The 26,745-nt window shown below is 49.2% G+C and overlaps 1 protein-coding gene across 7 annotated transcripts in view; it reads left to right on the top strand.

The window, feature by feature from the left end:
- Nucleotides 1-26,745, top strand: part of PHC2 (polyhomeotic homolog 2) — a 1,003,431-nt gene that overhangs the window by 805,069 nt on the left and 171,617 nt on the right. The gene's annotated exons all lie outside the window — the stretch shown is intronic.

The raw sequence follows: 26,745 nt of genomic DNA, 5'->3' as shown, positions 1-26,745 counted from the left end.
CAGTAACGGTGGTAAGAGACGGCCTGGCAAGGAGGGATGTTAGTATGGGAGACAAGGGGATGTCTATAATGCTAGAGAAAGCTAAAGCATACCAAACGGGGGAGAGCAACAGACCAAAATTACAGGAGAGAGAAGGACCACTGTCCCAGATGCATTGCACAAGAATTCCTAGACCCCCGACCAGAGGTCGACGGGCAGCTATTAATGCATAGGGACGGCAGCTATTACATCCTGGTGAGGCCTCCCGGGGATGCACTGGGAGGACATTCACGACTGGCTGTCGGCCCGGAAAGTTTTCAGGGACCCACTCCCTCCTCCCCCCGAAGTATCTGGTTATACACCTCGGAGGGAACGACCTGGCGAGCACAAATAGGGGGAAATTACAGAGGAACATTTGCGAGCCGCGGCATAGCATAGCCCGCAGCTGGTGTAAAACCGAGATCTTTATGTCAGAAATAATACCAAGAAGGGTCTGGTATGGGGCACAGAAGAGGCATGCAATTGAAATAGCCAGAAAGAAACTAAATAAATCAGTAGAAAAGTACTGCAAGAGCACAGGGCTGCATTTCATGAGACATGGCTTACACCGGAACAATCCGGTCATGTTTCACCAGGATGGGGTGCACCTATTAAGGAAAGGGATGGGGGTTTTCCAACAACAATTTTAGGGCACTCCAAGAACGGGGTTGTAGGTAAGGTGCTTTTGGGGGGGACCTGAGTGGGCGTAAGGAACACCCGCTCAAGTGTGGCGGCATGTGCCCAGGAACGAAGGCCCAGGGATAACAAGGACTCAGGAGGAGCCTTGGGCAACTTTGGGACTGGACACAATGTGCCCAAAAGCATATGGCAGTGTAATTATTTTGTTGTGTTGTATTTTCTGTAAGAAAATAAAATGCCTACGGCCTACAACTTTTCCATACACAAGTTGTCTGTGATTTATTACTTAGGTAGGGATCTGGTAAGAGAAGCAAAGTGAACCCACACTACTCAGCGTATGACCCAGGCCCCGGGCCGCATGAAATGCGGGACGATAGAGGGTCTAGGAGTTTAGGCGCGGGGTGGGGGAAAACGTCGCATAAGTGTAGGGAGGGGCGTCCGAACGGCGCCACAAGAAACAAAAGCCCAGGAAGGGCAGGAAACAGCACCTGGGAAGGTGCGAAATGTAACAGCAAGGGGTCAGGGGGGTAACCCGGCCCCCCCCCAGGAAGGAACAAAAGGCCGGGGGGGTATAAGTAAGCCTGGAAAAGGAGAGGCGGCACAAACCAGTTAAGAGTTCACCTCTCTCGGGTAGGCTCTTAGTGCCTGGAGAAGGGGAAGGAAAAACGTTTGCCACCCAACCCAGCCTAAAATAATAAAGGAAGAAGAAGGGTGCAGGCAGGATCAGGTATGCCGAGTACTCTCTTGGTACACGGTCCAAGAAAGAAGGAGCAAGCAGAAGTAAGAACGCTGAGTACTCTTTCGGTACACGGTCCAAGAAAAGAAGGAGCAGGCAGAAGAAGGAACGCCGAGTACTCTTTCGGTAATGCCTATGGCCCACAACTTTTCCATACACATAAGTTGTCTGTGATTTATTACTTAGGTAGGGATCTGGTAAGAGAAGCAAAGTGAACCCACGCTACTCAGCCTAAGCTTACTACTTTCTATCACATAGATGTTCATTTTGTTGGTGAACACGAGGCACTCTCACACTTTTGCGTGCTGCTTCCTGAGGCAGGGCTGGTTCCCCCGTGTCCTCCTCGCTTGGGCTGATTACGTTGTTTCCCGGTGGTCTCAGCAATATTTTAATTTGCAATTTTGTCTGCTGCGCTTCACCTTCGTCTTTCTCTCTTTGTGTCCCTTACTAGCTACGGTTAGGAAAGATTCCTCTTTACTGCACCTTTCCTTCTGTTTATACGGACCCCCAAACATTTTGCTTTTATTTTTGATCTGACCTGTATATTTTACAGTGCAGTGAAACCTTAAGCTACACTACACTGTCTTTTGCCCATCTGTTATGGGGAAACTGACTTGTCCTTTAGGCTGTTAGAACTGGGAAGCTGGTTTCCCTTAGTCTTGTTACTTTACTACTTTTAGTAACTTATCAATTGTGGTAATTCTTTATCATTGTACAAAGCAGAGTTGGACTGAGTTGATAGCAATCTGTACAGGCTGAAGTGTTTTTTCCCAGTGTGTCGTAAGAGGAGGAGCTGGGGTTTAAAAGCTCATTCTGACCTCGGAGCGGAGTTGGACTGAGTTGAAAGCAGACTGTGCAGTCCGTGCGGTAGTGGACGCCTTAAACACCCACAGATTTGTCTATCACGATAGTGTGCCAACATCGACTGCGAAGTGAGGAAACAGGAAAGAACTCTGACTATACCTGGCATGGTAATTTATTTAATGTATTTATTGTGCATTTTTAAGGTGCTTATACATCAAGTAAATTGTGTTTCAAAGCGCCCACAGGGCAAACGGGAAGGGAACATGGGAATGAAAAGCAAGTATAATAATAATGAAGAGAAAGAAAGCGGCAGTCCTACTAGGCCTTGTGAGCATTCAGAACGTGCAACTGCAGAGACAGAGAATGTATGAGGGAGGGGTTAAGTGCTAGGAGTTCCACGGATGGAAGTGCTGTGGAGTAAGCTGCAAGCAGCAGTGTCTGGCAGAGATCACTTAGTAAGAGTGGTAATTTGCCAATACAATAAGTGCAGGCCTGTGACACAGCACAGGCAGTGGGCGCCTAAAGGCAAGTGCTAGGAGTGGGCAGGGTTGAGGCTATTGTGGGGAGCAGGGGGGTGGCCAGTACCCAGAAAGGACACATGGGCCCTGGTCACCAATCTCAGTAACTCTGGGGGTTAGCAAGTGAGAGAGAGGGGGAAGGAGGAGGTGAAACGCAGGGAGTAGGCGCCAGAGCAGCGTAAAGATCTGGAGGGAGAGTATTTGGTAAGAGCCAGTTGTAGATAGTGTGGTCTCTGGCCCCAAACAGTCTTATGGATGATGCAGAGGGATTTGAATTTGATCCTTGCAGCAACCGAGAGCCAGCGGAGAGATTATAGGGCTGGAGAGATGCGGTCCCTGGGCTTGAGGCCAAGGATAAGTCTTGGAGCACTATTCTGGATAAGCTGGAGGGAACATAGAGAGGAAGGGGGTAGATTAAGGAAGCGGCTGTTGAAGTAGTCCAGCCTAGAGAGTACCAGAACTCTAGAGACATTGAACTTCTGGAGGAAAGTGAGGAAAGGAAGGGTTCCTTTGAGGATGTGGAATTGAAAGTGGGCCTTCTTGACGAGTTCCTGAATGGAAGGAAAGAGGGGAGTCCAGATGACTCCAAGGTTTCTGGCTTCAGATGAAGGAGAAGGGGGAGAGCCCATAGAGGGTGGCCAGAGTGAAGGGAAGAAAGAGGGAGCAGGAGTCCCAATTGAAGGATCTCAGTCTTGCTGGCGTTGAGGCAGAGATCATTGGAGGCACACCAGGACTGGATGACAGATAGGCAGTCAGGAATGATGAAGGAAGTAAGGAGAGGATCGGAGGGAAGTTTGAAGACACTGGCAGTAAGGGGAGAAAGTGGAAATTAGGTGTACAAGCGAAGCAAGATAGATGTTAAAGAGCCAGGGCGAAAGGTTGGAACCCTGGGGAACACCACAGGTGGAGATTGAGGTGGGAGAGGAGCTCAGGATAACCTGGGAGGGACGGTTGGCGAGGAAGGAAGTCCGCCAGTCCAGTGCGGGCTCCGAGATGCCAAGGGTATCCTGGTGCCATTTTATGAGGATGGAGTCGTTGACCTATGTGAGCTAAAGGCCCCATTGACTTGTTGCAGGAGTGTGGTCGTAGTTAGTTTAGAGTAACGCTACTCCATAGCCTCTTGAGGGGCATTAGTGTGTTATTGTCCACCAATTAACTAATAACAATTAACCAACTAAATTAGCAGAGGATCAGTATTGCTTGCCTGCCGGGAGCTACGAATTGTATAACTGATAGACACTTTCTCTGGGTTTCTCCTAACAAGGATCGATTTTTCTCATTGACTGTTGAACATGCATCTCAGGAGTGGTGCTGTGCGGTCGATATTGCCGCTAATGTCTCGGCCCAATCTGGCTCCTATTTCCGAACGGGAAATGTTGATGGCTGTTTCATTCCCTTTGCCGCACTCTCCTATAGCAGCCTTGGAAGATGGGGTTGAAAATTTTAATCAGGTTGTTCAGTCCCACTCATCTAGTCTTCCAACCCACCAAGAGGTTAACCTTGTGAATGGATGCGGCCAGTCCTGCAGATAACGTGTGTATTGTGCCTTTTTACGCATGTAATTATGGCAAATATGGAGGATTTCATTTTCTACTGCGTACTGTGTACGCTTTGATTTATTCATTCAAAAAACATACTTTCCACCACTAGATGGCACTGTAGCGTTTCTTTTGTCAGCAGCATAGCCTTTCTTACACATGATGGTGAATTTCCAACTGAAAGACCAAATCTGTGACAGCTAAGCGAGCAACACAATAAAGCATGCACCCTTTTGAAATGTGTTCATACCCATAACGTCTAATAGCTTGATATGCCAAAAAGTAAAGTTTGCTTTGATGTCCTTAGTTGAATATTCCTTAATAACCATACATAACACGCTGGAAGTTTGTGACAAATCTCCAAACCTAAGTGAATTTCTGGCACAACTTATTTTTTGGGGTGTTTTTAAAGCGCTGAAAATGAAGTGGGTAAATCCAGGATGTTTTGCCTTTTGCATCTTCTAGTTTTCCATGCAGGATGTGGAAAATAAATGTACAGTGATAATATTTTGGCACAAAATGCTGCTATAAGGATTTACATGTTATGATACTTTACTATTTAAGTAAACTCTATAGGACAGTATTATTGTAGGTCTTGACACCCAAAACAAAGTTTTGTTCCAACTAAAGCGCGGAAGAAGGTGGCCATGCCCAAATTAAAAGAGCGGGTTACAATCCCAGCTTCGCTGTTTAGCGTAAGTGTGCGATGCTGGGCAAATAATGTAATCTCACCCTGACTTCAGTTGCAAAAATTTTGAGTGCTTACAAGTTTACACCCTTACAAAAGGACAGTTTTAATAAGTGTAGGGACACATTGGTGTATACTGGTGTTCCTCTGCTAGTTGCTCCAATACTGCTGAATAGAATTGCATTATTGCCGCACTGGCCCTCCCCCATTCTTGTAACACTGGATTTGAAAGGCAGACAGTGTCACCAGCCAGTCAGTTCACCAGTGAGTCTAGTATAGTGGACTGTGGTAGAACCAACATTACATTTTCTCCTCTGTTGCTCCGAGCCACTACTGCCCCACACTCTGCAGTGCCCTGTTATGCTAGGATATTGAGTCTTTCATTGCACACATCTGCCATTTTCACACTTTCTCGGACCTTCAGGTTCTGCAAGAAGTGGGTCTTTTAAACTCAAGGGAGAGAGCAGTTAACTGATTGTAACGTTGAAGCTGCACTAGAATATTCTTATTCTCCAGCATGGGGTCTGGCATGGATTCACATGCTCATGAATATTCCCCGTCGTAAGGCTGGGAATCCTCGGTAAAGAAAAAATCAGTATCAGTTTCGTTTCTGATCTGTCTTTCTTAGTAGTAACCAATCACTGATCTCTGGGTCATACTGCCCCCAGCCAATGACTGCCCTCTCCCTAAGCCCCTCTGGCAGCCATCCTCAGATTTTTACCGCACGCTCAAGTGTTGGGAGTCCTCGTGTTTAGCTCTTGAGTTTTTTGCTGCGTTTTCACGCTTTTTCAGAGATTTTCTCATTTTTTTCGGTTTAATCGAGCCTCAAGCTCCACCGTTTCTACTTCCGACAACGGGTATCCGTTTCGGAATTCTTCTACGCCCCTCAAGGGTGAAGTTTTCGTCAAGTTTGCACTTCTTGGAGGATTCCGGAAGATCTGCGGCCTACCTCAACGGACATGGCCCAGGACAAGGGAAGCTCGACGCTCAGATCCAAGCTGTTCAGGTGCTGCCTTGGATGCGGATTGCAGAACGTTTTCAAGGAGGACGAGCACTCGCGATGTCTCTACTGTCTTCATGAGGACAAGACGCACGTGGAGAAGGACTGGGCGTTCTGCGAGAACCTTTCGGAACGGACCAAACAAGATCGTCGTTCCCGCCTCGCCACCTGGCTGGAGAAGGGCACAGCAGGTGAGAAGGCGAAGAAAAAGTCTGAGCGGGCTTCTAAGTCCTGTGAGGGTGCCCCGGCGACGGGGGCCCAATAGGTCAAGCACCGCAAGTCCGCGGGCACCGGGAGCGCCGAAAGGTCGGGCTATTCGGCTGCCAGGCAGGGCGCTACTTCCCCGGCATGTTCGACCACGAGCCAGCGCTCTGGTTCGGGGAAGAGGAAGTCCGAGAACCCGGGTAAGCCGATGGAGCGGACCAGGTGGATCTCGAAGGGGGAGCGAGGCGCTGACCCTCCCCCCAAGGCGAAGGCCCAGGACCACCTAAGGTGGTGAGGGCCTTGATCCAGCCGGCAAAGGCCGCTACCGAAGTGGTCGCTGCGACCCCGGCGAAGCCGGCTGAGACTACGCCAGTGGAAACGGCCTCTGGGCCCAGAGTATCCCTGCCACCGCGGAGGGTATCCTCTTTCCAGCCCTTCGTCAAGACCCCCGTGAAGCCCCCGGCGGAAAAAGATGGGGATGGGGGCGGTGGCCATTACGGACTCGGAATCAGCCCCTCTGAGGAGGAGCTGGTGGAAACCGAGAAGGGTCTCAACGAGAGGTCCATAGGCCTCAACGAGAGGTTCATAGGCCTCAACGAGAGGTTCGAGAGGGTTCGATCCCAGGGAGCGGTCCCTGCTGACGTGATCGACGATGGCGACGTAGAGGGCCCAGTGGAGCGGCCATCCCGTCCGTCGCAGCCATTACCCGAGCCCCAGGATAGCTCGGTGGCCATTTTGTTGGCAATCCAATCCTTATGTACCGAGATAAGGACGAGATTACCACGGACCCCGACGGAGGATCCAGAACCAGGCCCGTCGGGAAGCCCTCCGAACAAGCGGAGGAGAGTCCACCCCGCTCCGCCCTTTGTGCCTGCGAGACCTGTGGACCCCTCATCCTCGCCGGACCCTAGAGAGGATACGGCGACGGACACAGCGACGGGGACGGACGATGACGGCAGCGATGACAAAGCAGACATAACATCATCACTCCCCCCGCAGGCTTCCCCAGCCGACGAAATTGGCTCTTTCCACGCCATGATAACCAGGGCATCCGAGCTCTTCCAGCTCTGCCCTGAAGAACAAAAAAAGGAAGTGTTTCTGTACCAACGACGAGAGGCCAAGAGGAAGACGGTCCTCGCGGTGCCTTTGCTCGACGACATCTGCAACGAGGGGCTTTCTGTCCTCAAGCCCCCTTCCACGACACCCGCCAAGAGGGACAGGTACGAGAAGAAGTACCAAGTCCCTGATGCTGCCCCCTTGTGCCTCAAGGCCTAGCCCATGCCGGACTCTGTTGTCTCAACAGCGGCTAAGAAGAAGGCAGCGGGTGCGGCGGCTTCGACTTCCACTTCGCCGCCGGACAGCGAGGGCAAGAAGTTGGACTCCATGGGGCGACGAGTCATCTCGTCGGCTGCGACGACGATTAAGGCGGCCAATGCCTTGGCGATCGTGGACAACTACGACAGGGAGCTCTGGTTCAAGGCTCCCCTGCTGGACTTCCTATCTGACGACAAGAGGGCGGAGGCCTTAGAAATTCTGCAGGAAGGGCGAGGTGGCGTCGGATCATGCCATAACGGTGGCAATGGACATTGCCGATACCGGATTTCGCCAGCTGGGCAATGGAGTTTGCCTCCGGCGACGAGGGTGGCTCAAGGCGACAAACTTTCGCCAGGACGTCCAGACCAGGGTGTTGGACATGCTGTTCGACGGCAACAACCACTTTGGTAAGGCGGTGGACGAGTCTCTACAGGCCATCAAGACCGACTCGGAGACAGCCCCGGCCCTAGGGGTGCTCCAACAGCGACTGCCCTTTCGGAGCTCCGGAGGCAGACAGGGTGCCTCCAAAGGTTCCAGCGGTGGCTCCTCCACTTACTGCCAGGCGGCCCGCTCCTCTTCCCAGGAGGCCTACAGAGGTCGCGGCAAGCAAGGGGATCCCGCCGTCGTCGGCAAGGCCGCCTCGAAGCAAGACTGACCCGGCCGTGTTGTCGGGCCCCCACCGAAGCATCCCGGTGGGAGGCCGGCTGACGAAGTTAGTCAGCGTGTGGGAGTCCATCTCCACCGACCGTTGGGTGTTGGACACCCTGGCCAACGGGCACTCGCTGGAATTCCAAAAGAAGTGCCCTCGCATTCCTCCCGTTGCCAGGAAGGAGAATCACGTCCCTCAACTGCTGTTGGAGGCAAGGGCGATGCTCAAGAAAGGTGCCATCGAGCTCGTCCCCAGAAGGCTGCGGGGCTTCGGAGTGTACTCAAGGTACTTCCTCGTCAGGAAGAAGACAGGCGGTTGGCGCCCCATCCTGGACCTGCGTCGCTTAAACAAGTACATCAAGGCGCAGAAATTCAGGATGGTCACCATCCAGCACGTGCTGGGACAGCTGGAGGAAGGCGACTTCCTATCGTCTTTGGACCTGAAGAATGCTTACTTCCACATCCCTATTCTAAAAAGGCACAGGAAGTTCCTCAGGTTCGTGGTTCAGGGACGCCACTACCAATTCAGAGCCCTACCGTTCGGATTAAAGTCGGCACCCAGGGTTTTCACCAAGTGCCTGGCACCAGTGGCGGCCCGGCTGCGCCTGCAGTGGATCCACGTCTACCCCTACCTGGACGACTGGCTAATCCGGGCAAGGACAAGGGAACTCGCCGTCGAACACACAGCGAGGACCGTCCGGTTGCTCACGGAGCTGGGGTTCACCATCATCTACTCCAAATCCCACCTGGTTCCATCGCAAATAGCACTGTTTCTGGGAGCGAAGCTCGATACAGTGGGGCAATTGACCTCCCCTTCAGAGGAGAGGACCAAGACCATCCTGGGCAAGGTGCGGCGCCTGGTAGCCACGGACGTGGCCAGGGTGAGGTCCATCAAGTCCCTCCTCGGGATGATGTCCTCATGCGTCTATCTTGTACCCCTTTGCAGACTTCGAATGACTCCGCTACAGGAGTTCCTCAACGCCCGCTGGCTTCAGGCGACGGGCTGCTTCGAGGACAGGATCCCTCTCGACGAGGAGTTCTGTCGGGCGATCCTATGGTGGGGCATCCGTGCTCACCTCACGACAGGCACGGGCTTTCAAATCCCGGCGTTTCAGGAGACAGTGACGACGGACGCCTCTCTGGAGGGTTGGGGGGGGGCACACTGGAGACCTACACGCAAGTGGCCTTTGGCTCCCGGAGGAGGGGTCCCTCCACATCAACATTCTGGAGCTCCGAGCAGTGTTCTGGGCTCTCAAGTCGTTCCTTCCGTCCCTCAAGGACAAGGTGGTGAGGATCTTCACCGACAACACCACCACAATGTTCTACATACGGAAGCAGGGAGGCACCAGATCCCCAGCCCTATCCAAGGAGGCCCAGGATCTGTGGCACTGGGCCATCGCCCAGGGGATGTTTCTGGTTCCCTTCCACCTGGCAGGAATAAAAAACACCATCGCCGACTCACTCAGCAGGGAGCTGCGCTCGTGCCACGAGTGGGAACTGCGCCAGGATCAAGTGGATCGACTCTTCCAACGATGGGGCAAACCCCAGATCGACCTGTTCACGACGGCGACGAACTCCAAGTGCCAGAGGTTCGCCAGCAGGTTCCCACAGCCGAGGAGCATGGGCGATGCTTTCTCGTTCCCCTGGGACGGTCTGTTTCTATACGCGTTCCCTCCGTTGCCGTTGCTGCTCCGCCTCATCAACCAGCTCAAGAAGTCCAGGTGCAGGATGATCCTCGTCGCACCGGCATGGCTGAGGCAGATCTGGTTCCCGGACCTTCTGGACTTGTCAACGTCCCCACCAGTCAAGCTGCCGGCGGACGCAGATCTTCTCTCCAGAGAAGGAGGCGCCATTCTCCATCACGACCCACAGTCGCTGAACTTGCAGGCCTGGCTCCTGCAGCACTAGAGTTTGGAGGGTACGATATACCGGCTGATTGCAGAGAGGTTCTTGCAAAGGCCAGGGCGTCCTCAACTCTCAAGTGTTGCGTTCATAAATGGAAGAGGTTCTCTGTTGGTACCGTGCACAGAAGATTAATCCTCTGCGGATTACAGCCCCTCAAGTGCTGCCGTACCTACTGTCGCTGGCCAAAGCTGGACTGGCTCACGCCTCCATCAAAATACATCTGGCTGCCATCTCCCGATATACCAGGACTACGGGACGGGCGTCCTTGTGGTCTCATTGCCTGGTGAAGGAATTTATGAAGGGACTATTCCGATCATTCCCGCCGGTGAAGGCTCCTGCCCTGGCGTGGGAGCTTAATGTGGTGCTGTCCAGGCTCATGGGGGCCCCATTCGAGCCTATGCATTTGGCGCCTTTGAAGTTCCTGTCATGGAAGACAGCGTTCCTCGTGGCCATCACCTCCGCACGACGAGTGGGAGAGATCCAGGTCCTATCTTGCAAGCCTCCATACTTGACTTTTCATGACACGAGGGTGGTGCTGAGAACGCACCCCTCCTTCATGGCCACGGTGCCGTCGGACTTCCACCTCAATGAGCCCTTGGTGTTACCAGTTTTCTTCCCGTCGCCTTCGACGCCGGCCGAGAGGACTTTGCACTCACTGGATGTAGCTAGAGCGCTGAAGTTCTACGTGGACCGCACGAAGAGTTTTCGGAAGACGTCACAACTGTTTGTGAACTTTGGGTCTGTGAATCAAGGGAAGGCTCTCTCGAAGACTTCTATTTCCAGATGGCTCTCCGGCTGCATCATGCACTGTCACCGGTTGGCAAACCGACCGCTGCCCGGCCGTCAGAGAGCCCATTCGACCAGAGCGATCGCTGCTACCACAGCGTTCCTGTCTGGTGTGCCCCTGCTGGACATCTGCAGGGCTGCTACGTGGAGGTCGACGCACACCTTCACAAGATTCTACTGCGTCGATCGGGACTGCAGGGACGAGTCCAGGGTCGGCCAAGCAGTGCTGCGCAACCTGTTCGCTTAAGGTGAGCCTAGTGAGGAGGTAAGAGATGCTTAATGTTGAGTTGTTGTATTGCTTAATGTTGAGCCTGTTGCCACCTCCTGTGGTTGTGCATGTGTATACTGCTATGTATTCTTTTATTCATGAGCATGTGAATCCATGCCAGACCCCATGCTGGAGAAGGAACAGGTTACTTACCTGTAACTGTTGTTCTCCAGCATGGGTCTGGCATGGATTCACATACGAACCCTCTCACCTACCCCTCTGCGGCTCTTCACTTGGTCATACTGCCACTTGGCGTGCTACCAAATCTGAGGATGGCTGCCAGAGGCGGGGCTTAGGGAGAGGGCAGTCATTGGCTGGGGGCAGTATAACCCAGAGATCAGTGATTGGTTACTACTAAGAAAGACCGATCAGAAACGAAACTGATACTGATTTTTTCTTTACCGAGGATTCCCAGCCTGACGACGGGGAATATTCATGAGCATGTGAATCCATGCCAGACCCATGCTGGAGAACAACAGTTACAGGTAGGTAACTTGTTCCTTACAATGAGTAATGAAGTGAGATGCCCCTACACAAGTAAGTTTGCCATTCCTCCAGTCTCTGAAGTTAGTGCCTCTCCCAACATTTGAAGGGTTAGCCCCAGCCTACATTTTAACCTAGGTGCACCCCTGGATGTGCGCACTTGCATTTTGATAGGCAGGGAGGTGAGGGAAATCTTTCCCCCAAACTGGCGGTGTTAAAGTTTTACTGTGTGTGCTTAGAAAAATGTACTTGAGCAAATGCAGTAAAACTTTAAAGCTGTAAAGCTGTTACTTTCTTGAAAGTCTTCCATCACCTCTCTGCATATTGCGCTTTAAAATACATTATTCAATAGTTGTTCCCCACACCAGACAATGGGAGGAGTTGGGTAGAACAGAGGGAGCAAAGCCTCCAAGTTTGCCCTGCCTATTTTCTGAAGTGGCCCCTCCCATCACGTCTTAATTCCCCCCTCCTGCCCCCCGAAATGTAAGTTTTGTTGTGCCCCTGCATGGGAGAGAGGTCAGGTAGGTCGGCTTACTCTCACAAGCCACCAGCCACCCCCACCTCTCCCCTCAAGGTGCTGAAATAAAGGGGCAGGCGCCAACACATCTGCAATTATTCCTTTACTTGCTGCCTGTTGTAAACCTGCTCTGTAATGTATAATTTATAAAGTTATGCTGGCTGTAGTAAGATGTGCGCATGCTGTTGGGCTATACCACGAGGGATGGGCCGTTACCCCATGCAGGGATGAACGTTTCCATTAGCCTGAACTGAATATATTTGCCAATAGCACATGCAGGGAGGCCATGTGCCACTGGCGCATGCAGAAAAACGTACGTTCAGGGATGGGATGTGCAGTTAGCATGTGCAGAGATGGTACGTCCCATTAGCATGTGCGTAGAAGGCATGTTAGCATGCACATCTCCTCTGTGCACATGCACGCAGTTGTACAGAGAGTTGTCCCACCAGTATGTGCGCAGAGAAGATGCACCATTAGCAGACGAGAAGAGATGTGCCAATAGCATGCGCATAGAAGAGATTGGAGGTCACTGTGGGTAGAGAGATGTCCTGTCAATGTGTACAAATAGGCTCTCTAAACGGAACATGTTCTATCAATACGTGAAAACAATGTCTGCCATTAGCATATGCATAGAGATGTGCTGTTAACATGCGCACAGTGTAAAGGTGCAATTTACACATGCAAATGAAACAAATTTGCTCTTCAAATGCTAACAGCACATCTCTGAAAATGCTGAAAGTAGATGTGCCTTTACCATGTGCACAGAGTACGTGGCATACTCATTAGTATGTGTCAAGAGGAGATGCGTAGCTAGCATGTTCAGGGAGGATATATGCCATTATCAAGTGGAGTGATGTGCTGTTACTATGTGCCCAGACGGGATGTGCCGTTTGCATGTAGAGTGAAGTGCTCTGCACAAGCCAGACAACTTTGATCTACAACGCTTTTGGTCTATGGGTCTGATTTTACGTATGCATTGGGTGTATGTGTTGGATAAGTTTTACTCTCTTTCAGAGGACAAAACTCATTTTTACTCTCTTGAAATTGCATTTAATCTCTAGTTTGAAAAATCATGCGTAAAATACTCCCACCTCAAAATCTTATCTGGAGCACTGGATGCGGCTTTGTTTCCCGATCCAACAGCGCCTGTCTCCCAACCCTGGTAAAATCACTGCATTTTATTCAGTGATTGAAAAGACATACTTGCATGGAACCAGTTATACCTGCAGTCCAGTTGTCCACCGTTTAATTGACGATGTTAATATAAACGCAACCACATTTATGGATGACTCTATTAGTATGACGGACACCCCTCCTGCTCCATCCCCGTGCTTCAGGCATCATTCTCTACTTTTAATTCTACTCCAGCTTTTGTTCCCCCAGAGACTTTCAGCTGCCTTTCAAACCCTTAAGGGGAATATGGATTCATCTATATGCGATGCTTTGTTAGAAATCAACCAAGTCCTCTGTGTACTAGTATCGCTTTATGAAGGATTGAAAACAGAAATTAAATCACACTCTGCTTTTTTGGAGTCTTTATTGTTTAAGTTTGAAAACGTCAAATTGCATAATGTTGCTTAAAATTTTGTATCCAGTTATGGGCAGCGAAATGTTGAACCGAATGAAGCGGCACACTCTTTAGTTGAAAATAAGTGGCCAACTCCCCTGGACTCTTCAGTGGGTAGTTTGCCACACATTTGAGTCTGGAGCACAGTAGGCTAGTGATGACTTGAGTGGGTTATCGTAGTCTTTTAATTTCTATCAATTCTCAATTACCACCGAAAGATTTATTAGCTTTAACATCAAAAGGTGACCCGATTGTGGTGACAGTCTGTAATTCCCACTAATAATGTTGTGTCACACAAAGGCTTATCAAGTCTCTTATTGAAAGGTAACTCGACAAAATCACGGTTTCAAGCTCCAATTTTGCCAGATCCCTGGTTCAGTAGTAATGGCAGGTGAAGTTGATAACTCAGCCCTTGCATTTATCTTCTTCGTCCCAGTACTTACGGAATTATGGGACGTGAAGTCCCTAATGGCAAAGTCAGGTTTTATAATTTCTTCTGTTTTTACAATAAGCCATTAAAAAAGTAGGTAGTTGAATAAGGGGGTTTCCTATTCCTCCTGACCTGCTTCCCCTCTCATGTGATCGTCCCGCTGAACACCACCCCCAGGGTCCGGCTCCGAAAGTCTGCCTTTCCCTGGCCACATGAGAAGGGTCCCAGGCCAGGTTTTCTGTGAGAATCATTGCTGATCTGCTATTTCTTGACTGGTCACTTATCACCAGTACCCGCCGGTGCCATGGATCCTCCCAGGGGGCGGCTGCTGGTGCCATTGCCTCACCTTCTCGCGGGCCCCGGGGGAAGCAGCTCCGCTTCAGCCCGCCGGGGGCCATTCTCACAGGGTCCTCTGTCCAAGGATCCAGCTCCCTCAGGGAGGCTCTGGAGCCACGCTGCACATGGGATCGCTGCCCTCTGCTGGTCCTGGCCTCAACATTGCTAGAGAGTCAGGATAGCAATACCCTGGGACTAAAAAAAGCAGTTCCGGAACAGGCATTCAACAGCTTTCAGATGTGGTTACTGTGCACTTTGTTCAGCGACAATTGAGGGATCTGGCAATGGGTTGGCAGTGCAAGAGGGACCAGAAGACCCGTGAGAAGAACGATTATTTGCGATCCATTGATGCCCAGGTCGGGGGAGATCATACTCTGAGATGATTCTGCAGTGGTTACTGGAGATGCTGGGGGTCTCCACATAGACCTCGAGCATAGGACGCTGCTTCTGAGGATGTTGTCAGCTCGGAGAGACTCCAACGAAGAACAATGTTGCAGAAATGTTAAAGAAGTTACACCGGAGATTAACCAGCCACTAAAGAAGGACCGGGAAAGCCAAGTTTGGCAGTGCGCTTGCAGAAATAGAGGCTGCCCAAGACTCCAGGTCTGCCCAGTTGGGACGATGGAACCAGAGCGCTTCCTTGGTGTCCTGGGATGAAGAAGGTTCTCTAGTCAGTTTTTCATGGAGAATCCTAAGAGTCCTGGCAACAAAGGGGCACTCTTCTCTGGGTCTGGCAATTAAAGCACAGTCAGGGGCTTTAAAGAGAATAGGCCTTCGAGCAGGAGCTGTGATCCTGCCCCCACTGAAGATGTGGAAAGAAGCGCTGTTTGGGCTTCTAGTCATCCTGGAGAGGCAGAGCCTCGCTACTGGACTATTCGGCGCGCCTCGAGTTCTGTGAAGAAATATAATATAAACAAGAAATATGTCCTCATCATCGATGCCGACCACGACCCCGAGATCGGGTTTCAAGAAATGCAAGTCTTGCGGCTCAAAAATGTCGATCACGGACCCGCACCGCAAGTGTTTGGGTTCCTCGGAGAAGGCCACGACATGGAGGGCTGTTCGAAGTGTCAGGCGATGACGGGGAAGGCCTTGCGAGAAAAGGGGAGGAAAGCTACAGGTAGGTCGGAAGGATCGAAAAGCCTCTAGCGTCGAGTCGAGACCCCATGAGGAGAAATCTCCTCGACGCGAAAGGCATCGATCTAGATCCCGAAGCGAATCTCATCACTCGTCGTCTTTGTCGAAAAAATCGAAGAAACGACGCCACAGGTCTCCCTCCACCTCGTCGTCAGACGAGTCTCCGAAAAGGATGAAATGCCCCACGAAACATTAGTCTTCCGAAAGTGGGGAGCATTCAGGGTCAAAATAATGGAGGTGTTTGAGAAGGCGAAGCCTCGGTCCGCGCCTTCTTCGGAAGCCGGCCCCGGAGCATCATCGCCCCGACACTTGCGCGCCCTCGAGCCCGGGTGATCGTAAAAGGAAGGCTAGGGAACCTTCCAGGACGCCAAGCGATTTAACAGTCGAGTCGACCGCTCGAGGTCACCGACGCCGTCCGAGACCTATCACACCTCGAAGGGAAAATCGTCGAAGACTGCCTCGAAGCCGACCCTGTCGACAACCACTATGTCATCGATGCCTTTATCGATGTCGACGCCGAAACCCTCGGCGCCAAAGGCTCCAACCAAGCCTGGGAAACCAGAAAAAGAGAAGGAGAAAGTTACAAAACATGTCATTTCTTCAGAGCCTGGTACTACAACTCTTCCTCCTCCTCTCCCAGAGAAGGTTTTCAAGCCTCTCCCTAGGAAGGAGTTTTTCAAATCCTTGACCTCAATTTTTGAGGAACATGAGAGATCTGAGGAGGAAAATGTACCTTTTGGATTGGAATATGGCATTCCAAATGTCCCAGAATGCTTGCTCTCAGAGGAAAGCAGAATGAGGGATTTGGTGGAGTCTTTACATAATGCAAGTGGCATTGACACTTCTCCTGAGAATTACTTTGGTAGACCAGATCCAGGAGAACATGCCAGTCCATCTTACCGTCAGTTAATGACCAAGGTGGTAGATTACTTGGGATGGGCTAGACCACCAGCCCAATTCGTCCAAGACGATTTAACAGACATATTGGACCATGGTCCCACTGAAGACCCAGTACTACCTTTTCATGTAGCCTTACAAAACAGGGTGGCCAAGAATTGGGAAACTCCGGATTCTATTCCTCTGGTAAATAAGTCCCTCACATCAAAATACCACCCAGCCAGTAGCGACCCCGGCTATCTGTCAAAACATCCAACTACCGAGAGTCTGGTCATACAGGCAGCCACAGCGTCCAACAAACTTGCGTACCCGTCTATCCCTCCAGACAGGGAAGATAAGCATGTGAATGGTTGGGCACAGAAGGTATTTTCAGCCGGGAGCATGGCATTAAAATCTGCCAACTCCACATGTTCCTTGGCAAAATGTTTGTACAGTCTGTGGGAGTGCATCGCAATGGCGGCGGAGCACATACCAGAAGGGGAAGAAAGGGAAGGTTTCCTAGCCATCGTTAGAGATGGAAAGGAAGCCATGCAGGAATCCCTTCAATCTGGATTGGACACTGCGGATAGTGTAAGCAGGTCCATGGGCACTAGCACAGTAATGCGCAGATTTGCGTGGTTACGGAAGTCGGGTTTTGCACCGGACGTACAGAACCGCCTTCTGAACATGCCTTTTGACGAGTCTCACCTTTTTGGCAACAAGGCTGACGAGAGCCTTGAGAGGTTGCAGACCTCAAAAGCAGCGGCCAAATCTTTAGGAGCTGCTATTAGGCAACCTCAGCCTTTTCGTGCGCAAGGGCAATCATGGAGGGGACGATCCTATCGTTATTACACCTCATATGGAAAGACGAGAGGAATGGCCAGTCAAAGGGGCCAAAGAAAGGCCACTCGTGGTGGACGAGGAAAATGTGCTAAGCCAGCTCCAGCTGCAGCCTCTCTGCCATCAGCGGCAGCAACATCCGCCACAAAACCACTTTGAGGACTTGCACCACAAAACACCTGTAGGAGGCAGCCTGTCGCAGCATCTGCAAGAATGGCGAGCCATTACTTCAGATGTTTAGGCTCTAGAAATAATAGCCCAAGGCTACTGCCTTCCTTTTCTAAAGCAACCTCAGAGCAATCCACCAGGGAGACACCCGTTGAAGTATTCAAACCCGCTCATACAGCAGGAAGTTCTAACCCTGCTGGAGAAAGGTTCTATAGAACCAGTACCTGCAGCGGAGAGGAACAAGGGATGGTACTCCCTGTATTTTTTGATCCCCAAAAAGGACGGAGGACTGAGACCCATCTTGGACTTAAGAAACTTGAACAAGTTCCTCAGGAAAGACAAATTCAAGATGGTTACCCTTTCTCAGATCCTTCAGGCCCTTTAACTCCAGGACTGGTTGGTGTCGTTGGACCTCAAGGATGCTTATTTTCATGTGCCGATTCATCTCAAAAACAGAAAATACTTGAGGTTGGTAGTTGGCGACTCACACTATCAGTTTCGAGTCCTGCCATTCGGGTTGACCTCTGCCCTGAGGGTCTTCACCAAGTTAATGGTAGTGGTGGCAGCGCACCTCAGGAGAGGGGGGATTCATGTCTACCCCTACCTGGACGATTGGTTTATCAGAGCGCGTTCTGCCGAGCAAGTACTGGATCATCCGAAAGTCACCTGCCACTTCCTCCACAAACTGGGCTTCTCCCTCAATTTCAAGAAGTCACAAATGACACCTTCCCAACAGCTACAGTACATAGGAGCTGTACTAGACACATCTTTGGGAAAGAGCTCGCCTCCCAAGACGAAGGCTCAAGACATTCTTCAAATGGTTTCCAAATTCCAAAATCTCCAGGCTTACGACTTTTTAAGGTTGCTCGGCCTCATGGCATCCTGCATCTTTCTGATGCCAGAGGCACGCTTGAGGATGAGATCCCTTCAATGGGCTCTAAAGACTCAGTGGTCCCAGTTCTCGGGTCAAATGACGGATCTTCTTCAGATTCCGAACAAGGTCAGACAAGACCTTCTATGGTGGACCTGTACAGAGAACACCCTAAAAGGAGAAACTTTTTGGCAACCATGGCCGGAGATCACAGTAGTGACGGACGCCTCACTCCTGGGGCGGGGAGCTCATGCCAACGATTTGACAATCAACGGTCGTTGGGCTCCATCGGAGTCCAAACTACATATCAACCTTTTAGAGCTGAGGGCAATCAGACTAGTGCTGAAGGCCTTCCTGCCATCCGTCAGGGGAAAGAATGTCCTGATAATGATGGCCAACACAGTGGCCATGCACTACCTAAACAAAGGATGAGGTGTGGGATCACTACCCCTGTGCAAAGAGGCAATGCAGCTCTGGTATTGGGCGATTAAGGAGGGAATCTCTTTAACGGCAATTCATCTAGCTGGGGAAGAGAATATGACGGCAGATGCTCTGAGCAGGCAGAGCACGGTGTCCCACGAATGGGAACTGGCTCTGGAAGTCATTCAAGAGATCTTCGCCCTTTGGGGAACCCCCCAGGTAGACCTATTCGCAACCAGTACCAACCGAAAATGCGAAAGGTATTGCTCAAGGGAATTGCCCCCGAGAGTAGCCCTGCGGGACGCATTCGTGGTGGATTGTTATTTCCCACTTTTGTACGCGTTCCCTCCGATTCCCGTCATTCCTCAGGTCATCGGGAGACTGAGACGCTTCGGGAACCGCATGATCTTTATTGCCCCGGATTGGGCCAGGAGAACGTGGTATCCAGACCTTCCAGATATGTCCATCTGTCCTCCGGTACGTCTTCCTCAGAGAGAGAACCTTCTACCTCAAATGGAAGATCAGGTTCTCCACCCAGAGGTCCGAACACTCAACCTTCATGCTTGGTATCTGAAAGGCTGAGATACAGGGATTGGAACCTTCCAGATGATGTTATGGAGGTGTTGCTTTCGGCAAGAAGGCCAGCAACAAAGTCTCTATACCGTTGCCGTTGGAAAAAGTTTTGCAACTGGTGCAGGGAAAAGAATGTCGATCCTTTTCTATGTTCTATTCCGGAAGTACTATCTTTCCTTCTGACCCTAGCACATAGAGGTCTGAATATCGGAACAATAAAAGGTTACCTTGCAGCGCTTTCCATTTTCAAGCGCTCATCGGAAGAATGCTCCTACTTCAAAATTCCTTTGATAACACAATTCTTAAAAGGTCTCACTGTGTTTCCTCCTTACCCATTTCAAGTACCGATTTGCGATCTAAATTTAGTCCTAAAATTCTTAATGTGTGCCCCTTTTGAGCCTATGCACACGTGTCCATTAAGATTACTAATATGGAAAACGGCCTTTTTAGTTGCTCTAACATCGGCAAGAAGAGTGAGCGAATTGCAGGCACTGTCTTCTGGGCCACCCTATACTGTGTTCCATAAGGATAGGGTTGTATTGAGGGTTAAACCATCATTTTTACCAAAAGTAATATCTGATTTTCATTTAAGTCAGAAAATTGTTTCACCCTCATTCTATCCTCCACCTCAAGATTACACAGACTGGATCCAAAAAGAGCTTTAAGCTTTTACATCTCTAGACTTTCAAGGCTTAGAGTGGACAACCAGTTGTTTATAGGCTAATCAGGAAGGAAGCTGGGTCAATCGGTAACAAAACAGACAATTTCACGGTGGATCATACTTTGCATTTCAGAATGCTACAGACTAGCACAAAAAGACCCACCAGAAGGGTTAAGGGCTCATTCCACCAGAGGCATCGTCTCTTCCACGTCCCTTCAAAGAGGTGTCCCAATAAGGTCCATTTGCGAAGCAGCAACTTGGTCTTCACTTCACACCTTCTCAAAATTCTATAGCCTGGATGCTTCCCAGTCTAGGGAGCTAACTTTTGGAAAAGCAGTGCTTTATTCCGCCATCTAAAGGCATTGATGGGGAAAAAATCTGACCCCTCCTCCAGAGAAAGAACAAAATACTGCTTTGGGAGTCTATCTAAGATGAGGAATACGTTGGAGGACACAATCCACTCGAAGAACAAGTTCGTTAACAACTGGTAACGTACTTTCGATTGGATGTTCCTCCAACATATTCCTCATCGCCCTCCCAACCTACCCCTCTGTAGATTGTTCCGGGTTATTGCCATCTCAAATCTCGCAAGGCTGATACGTGTCTGCCGGCACAATCTACACAGTACAACATCACAGGCAAAAAAAGGGGGGGAAACAGAACTGAGGCCAACAGGCGGCGCGCGTGCTACTTATACACCCGATTACGTCACCCTCGACGGAGGCCTTCGAGGGACTATCGACTCGACGCAGAAAAAATTTCCAAAAAGCAGCAAAGCTGGATGGAATACATCTAAGATGAGGAATACGTTGAAGGAACATCCAATCGAAAGAACGTTACCAGTTGGTAAGTAACTTGTTCTTCTACCAAACACCTGCTCTTATAGGGCAAGGGTGCTGTGCTACGCTATGGACAGCTCCTGTTTGCGTATCTCCCTTCATGGCGAAGAACGGACACGCCTGGACTTTCTTCTGTGATCTTGCAAGAGACTCATGCAAGGCAAGGAAACAGTCATCTGATTGACACATGCATGCCCCTGCTTTAAAGGCTGCATGCCCTTGGAGACAGTGCTGGAAATGGAAATTATTAACTCTGGGATCCCACCAGTGAATGGGCAAAGGGGGTAGGGTGTGGCACATCAGGGAGTTGCTGCACGTGGGAGAATTTTCTAAGCCGTTCCCCCATAAACATTTAAATTTCAGGCGATCAATTGGTTATCAACACCTGGAAAATAACCCAAAAGAGAATATTTTTTCTAAGATGCTGCAAGTAGGTGCACACATTTATAAACCTGCAAATGGTGCTTAAATATTTTCTGCAGTATGCACTACTAATGGAGCTATTCGCATATATCCTGACAAGATGTTCTAGTGGGGAAGTCTCTCGACTTTCATCTGCAGACCAGTGTTCAAGTCCTGGCTTTGACAACAACAAAAACTAGGTAAAGGCATTAAAAGCCTTGAAGGGCATACATGGATTTCCCAGATCCGGGGAGACATATTTTGCCAGATCTCGGATCTATGAAAATCCAGACCGCTGACCATTGCTGCTTCGAGAGCCAAAACCATCTGGGAAGGAATGGAGAGTCTATGGATGCTGGATAGGCTGAGAAGATGGGGCCCAATGATCTGCAATCATGGTCACTGCCTTGGGTCTTTGGTGTGTGTCTGTATAGCCAGAGACACAACAGTGTGCAACAATATGCTATAAGACTCTGGTGATGGAGGCAATGCCTTATGCCCTATGGGGCAATAAGGAAAGAACACTGTCAAAGGATGTAGCCTTCTACTAGATGTAGCCTACTCGATCTGGAAAACTGGTGCATGCTATAATGGGATCGGGCTGGGAGATCTTCAGCTGGCCATGCACAGTAGTGGGAAGCCGGCTGGGGTAAACTATATTGGTGGAGCTGAATACTCAGTCAACCAGGAGTGTACATAAAATGTTTCCATGAATACAGATAATTGAGTTTTGGACTGTGGATGCGAAGTGTCTGATCTAAATGCGGGAAACTAAAAATGAGGTACAGAGAATTCAACTGGCTAGTTCTGGTACCCCTCTGCAGGGTCTCTGTTTCTGGTGGGTCTCAGTCTACATAAGGCCCGCTTTTACTCAATTCAGAAGTCCTAAAAGGAGTGTACCAGTGAGGGTTATCGAATTTGTGCACAAGATGCAAACCAAGGAGTAGAAATGGAGAGGAGATTCCATGAAAGAGATTTTTGCTCCCATCGCTAAGTGTAAATCCATTACCCTGGAAAATGGGTAGTTGGTAGAGGATGATGTGTCTGAATTGACGAAGGGGAGCGGGCTCCGATTGCTCTCTTGGAAGCTGTGTACAAAAAAAATTGAACCACATCGAAGCCAAGGTGAAGGGCTGATGGCTTTTATCAAAGCTCAGGGTCAATTGTGCATCTGAAGTAGAAAGTGGAAATGCTGGATAACAAAATAAGAGTACTCGTATCCAGTCTTCGAAGGCACACCTGGACTTGCAAAACACAATGAAGACTTTTCTGTGGGAGTTTGTCATCACTTGAATTTTGGACTGCTTCATGTTTTCAGGTTGTCTACCAACATTATTAGTGGGAATTACAGACACTCACCACGATAGTGTCACCTTTTGATGTTAAACCTAATAAATCTTTTGGTGGTAATTGAGAATTGATAGAAATTAAGACTATGATTACCCACTGAAGTCATCACCACCCTGGTGTCCTCCAGACTCAAATGTGTGGCAAACTACAACCACTGAAGAGTCTAGAGGAGTTGGCCACTTCATTCGGTTCAACATTCGGCTGCACATAATTGGATACAAAATTTTAAGCAACAATATGCAATTTGACGTTTTCAAACTTAAACAATTAAGACTCCAAAAAAGCAGAGTGTGATTTAATTTCTGTTTTCAGTCCTTCGTAAAGTGATACTAGTACACAGGGGACTTGGTTGATTACTAACAAAGCATTGCATATAGATTAATCCATACTCCCCTTAAGGCCTTGAAAGTCTCTGTGGAGGAACAAAAGCTGGAGTAGAATTAAAAGCTGAGCATGATGAATCAGAATGATGCCTGGAGCACGGGGATGGAGCAGGAGTGGTGTGGGTGTCTGTCATACTAATAGTCATCTATAAATGTGGTTGTGTTTATATTCACATAGTCAATTAAACGGGGGACAACTGGACTTCAAGTATAACTGGTTCCATGCAAGTATGTCTTTTCAATCACTGAATAAAATGTAGTGATTTTACCTGGGTTGAAAGGAAGACAGGCGCTGTTGAATCTGGAAACAAAGCTGCATCCATTCACAAGGTTAACCTCTTGGTGGTTTGGAAGACTAGATGAGTCGGACTGAACTACCTGATTAGAATTATCAATCCCATCTTCCAAGGCTACTATAGGAGAGGGCGGCAAAGGGAATGAAACGGCCATCAACATTTCCCGGTCGGAAATAGGAGCCAGATTGGGCCGAGACATTAACGGCAATGTCAACCGCACAGCACCTCTCCTGAGATGCATGTTCAACAGTCAATGAGAAAAATCGATCCTGGTTAGGAGAAACCCAGAGGAAGTGTCTATCAGTTATACAATTCGAAGCTCCCGGCAGGCAAGCAATGCTGATCCTATGCTAATTTAGTTGGTTAATTGTTATTAGTTAATTGGTGGACATTAACACACTAATGCCCCCAAGAGGCTATGGAGTAGCGTTACTCTAAACTAAGACCACACTCCTGCAACCGCCACAAGTCGATGGGGATTTTAGCTCACTTAGTTTAACCACTCCATCCTCCTAAAACGGCATCACGATACCTTTGGTATCTCGGGGCCCGCACTGGACTGCCAGACCTCCTTCCTCGCCGACCGTCCCTCCCAGGTTATCCTGGGCTCTTTCTCCTCTCCTACCTCTATCTCCACCTGTGGCATTCCCCAGGGTTCCAACCTTTCTCCCTGGCTCTTTAACGTCGATCTTGCTCCGCTTGTACACCTAATTTCCACTTTCTCCCCTTACTGTTAGTGTCTTCAAACTTCCCTCTGATCCTCTCCTTACTTCCTTCATCATTCCTGACTGCCTATCTGTCATCCAGTCCTGGTGTGCCTCCAGTGATCTATGCCTCAACGCCAGCAAGGTCATGTGATGGGGTAGGGGTGAAACAATAAGTTATATTGAGGGATGCAGAACCAAAGGTAGGTATACTGAGGGTGACTACACTATATGAGCTCATATATGTGGTTAATTATATGGTGATGTTCCATAGTCTTGACTGAGGAGGAAAGCCTTCTGTGATAGCATGAAAGCTTTGTTAGAAATCCTGAATCATTCATCGGTCCTGCACCTTGCCAAACTGAGGGTACACAACGTGAAAGTTAAAGGCCTCATTACAAATTGGCCATTGTGTTTTTAATGTGCCGGTATTAAAGTTTACTGGCACGTTACCGCACCGGCCAACTAAGAGTTTGCCAGTAAGGTGGACGGAATGCCTACCAGCTAAGAGCTGGGGGTCATTACACCACCTTACTGGTTAAAATCACCAGTATTACAGGCTAATACCGGCACACTGCCCCATGCAGTCCAATGTGACTCCATGGAATGGGGGAGTTACCACAGTCACCTGGAATTCGGTGGACATTCCACTGGACTGAGTGCTGGTAATGGTATTACCATTTGCCGGTATCCTGGTGGAATTACCACCAGGATACCGGCTCAGTTATGAGGGCCAGTGTTTTTTTGACTATGGCATAGGCCCCATCCTTTCTAGAGCTGGTCAAGAAGGATGCAACTCGTTCATGAGGCCTTCTGGCTTGGCAAATATGAACCAAGTTGTCCAGTAGGTAGGATGTTTTTGCAGGTTGGAGTAGGTAACGCTGAGGTTATGATACTTAGTGTTGCTGGTGGTTCTTTTCAGGCTCATTGGCTGATGACTTTCAGTTTGCAGATTGAAGAGGTTAGTGATGCAGGTAACAGAGTTGCCATTAAGTACTAGTTTGTGAGCATCCTCTGTTGCCCTTCTCAAGAGTTTTGAGACAGTGGTATGCAGATGCAGGATTGACATGAAGCTGAATGCGTTGTGGTTGCATTTGTTGATCACATGCATATGGTAACAAGGAATTTTATTTGTGTAGGATTTACCTTGATACTTTCTCGAACAAAAAAAAAAAAGTGCTAAAGTGCATTGCCGGTAGTGTTTTACTATATCGCTGCCTAGATGGGAAGTGTTTGTATTATAGCAATAAAGTTACATCAGCCCTCTTGGGATGTTCCTAAAACGGACCCTTGAGAGGTACAGCAGCCATGCTGAGAATAACAGCTACAGTCCCATTAAATGTGTAGTAATCCTTCTCTGATTTAATGTTACTGTTCCATTAAACAAACCCTGTACAGCATAGCACCAAAAAGACATTCAAAAACCTCAAAAAAGAAACCAGTCTCCAAAATGGTTTACCCGAATTGCACCAGGAAAAAAAGCAGAATATGAAGAAAATCTGCAGAGGCAAACTCCCAAAAAACAAACTTGCCCGCCCTCAACAGTTGCCCTCTGCCAACTTCTACTGTAAGACATTTTAGAATCGCAGTGGACAGCAACCTTGCACTAGAGCCACAGGTTAAAGCAATTGTAAGGAATTGTTTCTTCCAAAGTACGTTGCATTATGCTGTACCTGACCTTCACACTCAGGACCGTGGCAATCATCTCATTGGAACTTTCCAGTCTCTACTATACCAACAGCGTTACCTTGCACTTACAGAACAAGACTACAGATTCCAAAAAGCATCAGCATGATTACTACTAAGGATGACTGAAAAAGATGTGAACACATCATCCCAGCACTCCATTGGCCATTAATTTAAAATAAAGTCCCACTTCCAAACCCTATACATTGCTCACCACTGCTACAATGGCATGCGCCTCGAATCCATCAGAAGGAAATTCCGCACTTTACAGACCAGGAACACTGTGATCCAGCAACAACGCTCAAGCAGCATAAAATAGTCCCACAAAGGAATCTATGGTGGAGGTGACCGGGGATGCCCAGACAAACAGCAGAGGCTGGGTAGTGTTGTCCCACCACTCTTCTGGACGGTCGCAGTTTCCTATCCAGAGCATGACCAGGAGGATCATTTCTGGAAGACTGTGGTGAAACAGTCCTAGGGAGGATTAAGAGCCGACCAGGATGAATGCCCAGCAGTCAAAACCTGAAGCCAGAGATAAGGGTGGGACACATGGCAGAGCCAGTATGGCCAAGCCTGATCCTAAATTTGCAGCAGCTTGCTGACAAAAACCTCTAGCAGGTGAGTATGTGTGCAGCCGTCTGAAAGAAATCAGAATTGAGGATGGGCCAGTGTTCTCCTAGATATACCCATACACTCATGGGCTGGCTTATTTGCCTAGGCATCTTTATACGTTATAAACCAGGTGCCAAGCTGAGACAAGAGTGGTGTAGTAGAGAATAAACTGTGTAAAGGTGAATGTTGTTGGTAACAGACTGTAAGGCAAATGGAGTGGACAAACAAGTACGGTAAAACTTTTAGACTTTCTTTTAGTTAATGGTAAGACAATGTGGTGCCTTTCTTGGGAGAATGCTATCAGAGTAGAGTAATGCATAGCCATTAACAGTGAGACAATAGCCTGAGTTACTGATGCAAGCTGAGTTCACTATGCTGCATGAAAGGTGGAGGTGAATACAACAGAGTAGGCGTGTTCAAAACTTGTAGTTGGTTTGGGTACAAAAGAGCCCATTGTTAGGCAGTAGAGACATTTACAGTTAATACAAGTGGTAACCTAAATGGACACATGTTCAAATTAAGGGTGAG

Source organism: Ambystoma mexicanum, chromosome 8 (assembly GCF_040938575.1).
Source record: "Ambystoma mexicanum isolate Mex_15411 chromosome 8, UKY_AmexF1_1, whole genome shotgun sequence".
Lineage (NCBI taxonomy): Eukaryota > Metazoa > Chordata > Amphibia > Caudata > Ambystomatidae > Ambystoma > Ambystoma mexicanum.
Note: the sequence above shows the minus strand (reverse complement) of the source record. Positions and strands in the feature narration are given on the sequence as shown.